The sequence below is a fragment of the Seriola lalandi genome, unplaced genomic scaffold, assembly GCF_002814215.2.
Source record: "Seriola lalandi dorsalis isolate HSWRI2012SDOR001 ecotype SW California unplaced genomic scaffold, Sedor1 jcf7180002054673, whole genome shotgun sequence".
Taxonomy (NCBI): Eukaryota; Metazoa; Chordata; class Actinopteri; order Carangiformes; family Carangidae; genus Seriola; species Seriola lalandi.
Window position 1 is genome coordinate 354,388 of NW_019525226.1, and position 4,397 is coordinate 358,784.

Below are 4,397 nucleotides of genomic sequence, written 5' to 3' on the forward strand. Positions count from 1 at the left end.
GCCGGGCCTCTGACCACTCCGTATCAGATTCTTGCCATTTTATCCTCACATATGTATACATTCACACATTAACATGTATAGAGGTGGGCCATTTGGACCTTTACAGGCCTGGGAAGATAAGAAGCACCAGGGGGTGAAGATATGAAGAGACGCCGTCTGACTGCTCTTATGGAAAAGGAACCGAGGGGGCTTAATTGAGAGAGGTGGCCTTTACTGTCACTCCAGTGTAAAAAATCTTATTCAGTAAACACTGGGCCAAATCGTGAGGGAAAGACTGAACAATCCATTTATATCAGAGGCAGAAGACATAAGAAGCTTTTTGATTAGTTTCACCACAGCCCGCATCAGCCCATGCTCTTGAACAGAAACACTGTAGCCCAATCTCAATCCAAACATACACTGCTCAGACCCATATTTCAAGGCTCCCTGTGGGCCTTACAATCCAAAGTGGACAGTAAGTGTAACTATGATTACACACATAGCACAAGAGCAGCAACTGGATCAGGGGCTCCGCATGACATCTTCATCTCCAAATACCGTACCATTGATATCCTTTGAATTTCTGAAGCATGCTTTCTTTCACCATCTCAAAGTGGTTCATCTAATAAGAACAAACTAATTTATTTTACACTATGCTCTCTCCCCACGCCTCTTCCTCACTGTCTTCCTGCCTGCCTTCTGTTTGTTCTAATGAATGACTTCTGAGATGAGGTGCTGCTGTGAGGAGGTGACAGGGGGCTTCAGAATCACATTACTGTTAATGATAATAAAAAGAACAATCTGTGCTAAACCTCTTGGATGTTTCCTTTTCTCGTCCCATATGGAATGAATATTTTATCTGCTATTGTTTTGAATATCTTTACATGTTTGAATTGAAGCCTGTGCAATTAAAATGCACACTAAATATTGTTTTGTGTTTTTTTTTTTTTCACGCAAGCACTGCCTATTGACAAAAAAGGCTGCTCTGATAAAAGATATACAGTGGTGCACCATCTGGGTTACAAAGCATACCACCAAGCACACAACATCAGGCACATCTTAGCTACATGGTGCTGCATGAGGAAATATATTCCCTACGGTAACATTTTAAGTGCACAACGAATGCCAAGAACAGTCAAAATGCAAACACAACTTCTAACATACGACAAGGGTTCTGCAGGAGTTGGGCTTTATTGATGTGACTTCAACTTTTTACAGACAAAAGGTTACAGGAGTTCTCAGCATTTAGTCCAACTCCATTCAACTTAAATTGAAGCAATTAAATGGGATGTGTTTCTAAAAAACAAAGCTGTCAAAGCACGCGTTTGATGGATGACAACTTCCCTTATGTTTACATGACATGTAGGTTCAACACAAACCCTAACAAGCACAACATACTTACAACTCGGTATAATGGAAATGGAAAAACTCATATTGAAAAAGTTTTGAGCTGAAAACACGAACCACAAAACAATATACGTAGCGTCTGCGGATGACTATGAACGAGCTTCCACGCTGGCGAAGGCCGTCATATCAGCAGCTACTCGGCACCAAAGTATTTGCCGGGGTTGTTTACATGGCTCTGACATTCACAAGCAGATCATCACTGACTTTCCCTCCTACCGCCACAGAGATAGAGTTGCTGGCTGTCCTTCCTACATGGCAGGGCAGCGTGGTGTCCCCAGGCTCATTGGCACTGCAGCTGTCACCCACAGGATGGGAAAGTGGCAGGGTCGATGGCTCCACGGCATGGCTTCTGGCAGCAACCCTCCCATCCTGGCCCAGTGAAAGGGCAGGGATGGGGAGCCCTGTCTCTCAGTACATTGATCAAGGGCCAGCCCTCCATTAGCCATCGTCAGAGCTAAAGGTCAGCTAAGGCCAACGGATGGGTCCTGTGTGCGCATCCTATGGTGTGACTCATTCTCACACCCGGGGAGCGAGTCCTTGTCGCTTTGGTCTGTACTGCCCCCTACTCCTGGTGGCCACATGAGGATGTCCATAGCTCTCAGAATAGTTACCCCCTCCCTGATGGGTTGATGCATCCTGCGGGCTAAACTCGCTCAAATATCCCTTTTCTTTTTTTTTTTTGTTTGATGTCAGCCACATTATGCATTATTGTTGCTTTTAGAGATATTACTATCTCCTGCCAAATTAAAAGAGCCTTCCTTCTAATTTTCTCCAACAGAAATTGCTTAATAAATGAGCAGGCCCTGATTTGCACTGATGATCACAACAACACAATTGCATCAAATTGCTCACCCAGAGATGATGCACCACATCGTGCTCATCACTCAGTGACAACTACTGCCTGGTGTGGTTTACATTAATGCAGCCAGGCTGTGAAAGGGGATAATTGTGGTGCTAAATGCTGTAGAGGCTGACAGGATCCATTTCTTGACTTGTCAAGGGCAGCAGTGACAGAGAGGGCTGTGCTGGGGTCTTTACACACACTGGCAGATGAGCTTATTTGCACCAACACGCGTGCACACATGTGGGCACATGAATACACACATAGGCAGGCAAAATCAGCCACACACCACATAGAGATGATTGTCTCTTGCCTCTGTCAGGTTGTATTTTTTTTTCTCCAGCCATGGAGGCCTCATCCTGGGAAATTGAGCAATTTCTGATTGAAAACAATGCCGGTAATTAGAGCACTCACTATTTGTAACCACTTGGCATTGCATTAGTATGCAAAGCTGGCAGCCAGCTTATCTTGGGGAAAACGTTTGTTTCCTTAATTGCCCTCTTAGGACAAATGTGAAGGGGGGGTGGGGGTGAGGGGGGCGGGGAGGGGAGAGAGTAAAATGTTAACGTGCTGCAGTAAGAATGGAGCCTGGTGTGTTGAGGGGATGTGACTCCCTGAACACAGGGGTTAAACTCCACTAATAGGCTGCATACAGCACACATGGGCACAGACACACACACACACACACACACACACACACACACATGAGCACAGAGTAACAGTGGAGCACTCATACACCCACATATGGGCACACACTTGCATTGGCACATGGGCACATGGAGGCACACACAAAAAGACAACTATGATGAGCGCACACATTCCAGGACACACACAATTAGGCACAATTAACTCCATAGACATACTGTAAAATTAGACATTAGTAAGAAGAACTATTCACCACACTAATGAATTAAATGGCCCTTTCTTTAAATAAAGAGTCCATCAGGATGTAAAGCAGGGAATGAGCTTTCTTCAGCTCACCTTTGTAGTTGTTTCTCAAACATATGGAGTTTGTATTTCACCTGCTGGTATCAAACTTGCGACAAAATTATTCATCATCGCTTGTCGTCTATAGAATGTAAAGCTTTACATTTACACACAACTTCCACTTCATGTATGTAGTTAAGAGTGTTAAATCTGTAAACAGCTCACTCTTACACTCTGTCTGACTTCTCTTGGTTCTTCTCTTATTGTCACTTGCAGATGGGAGGCAGAGACGAGTCTATCACATCCAAATCTGCAGGATTTTGCTGGTTGGTCTTCTTTTCCTTGTCACGGAGTGATGGACACAAGAAGCTTAACTGGACCCTGGTGAGATGAAAACAAAAATATTTCTGCATTGAAATGTTACTTTTTGGAATCAAAAGTAGGATGCAAATGTATCTCTTTTATTTCTTTTTTTTTTTGCATCAGTGACTCATGAGGCATTGTACTTTGAAGAAGTTGCAGAATTACTATGATTTCCCGAGATTGTTGGACAGGAGACTCTGTATCTCGGAGGACCAGTGAGTCATTGTCCCTTTCACAAAACACGGAGGAAATGTTGTATAATTAAGCATGCAAAGACAGGCTCCATATTTACTTTTGATACATCTGTGCAAATATGAAATGAGTTTGCACAATATTCAGAATTTTTTTTTAAAATTTAAAATGACACATGGTTTCCTGAAAATAGATATTTTTGTTTTAGAAATATATATTTTTGTTCCTTCACTAAAAAGGCTAACTTTGGTGTGAAGCTTTATTCCTTCTGAAAAACGAATTAGGCAGCTGAAGGATGTGTCTGGTATCTGCCTGTTGAGGACATTTAGCCCTTCACTCAGTTTAAGCAGGCTGATTTTTTATATGTCTGTTTTGTACAAAACAAAACAAAAAAACAAAAAACAAAACATTTAATAAAATACAAGAGAGGCTGTGATGACCCGCTGCAATGTTCTTCTCTTTGAAGAGGTTATTACCACATGTTGAAAACTCCTCTTTCCCAGTCTAATCTGCTTATTCACAACAAGCACAAAGACGCAAAATCATTTCATATTAAGCAAAATCAAAGTCAGTCAGCGCGGGCTTCTCTGGGATGTAAGGTCTAATAACACTAGTTTTAAGTCGACAATATCTGAGCGATACATTCATCATAATTCTGACTTTAATACTAATGTTTTACACTCCGGTG

General features: G+C 42.4%; 1 long non-coding RNA gene across 2 annotated transcripts in view; it reads left to right on the forward strand.

The window, feature by feature from the left end:
- LOC111666349 (uncharacterized) overlaps positions 1-4,140 on the forward strand; it is a 74,384-nt gene extending 70,244 nt beyond the window's left edge. For both annotated transcript variants that reach the window (XR_002761578.2, XR_015438176.1), the window contains exons 7-8: positions 3,431-3,538; positions 3,641-4,140. This is a non-coding gene — a long non-coding RNA (uncharacterized LOC111666349). The remainder of the gene's footprint in view (positions 1-3,430; positions 3,539-3,640) is intronic.
- The last annotated feature ends 257 nt before the right edge of the window (positions 4,141-4,397 follow it).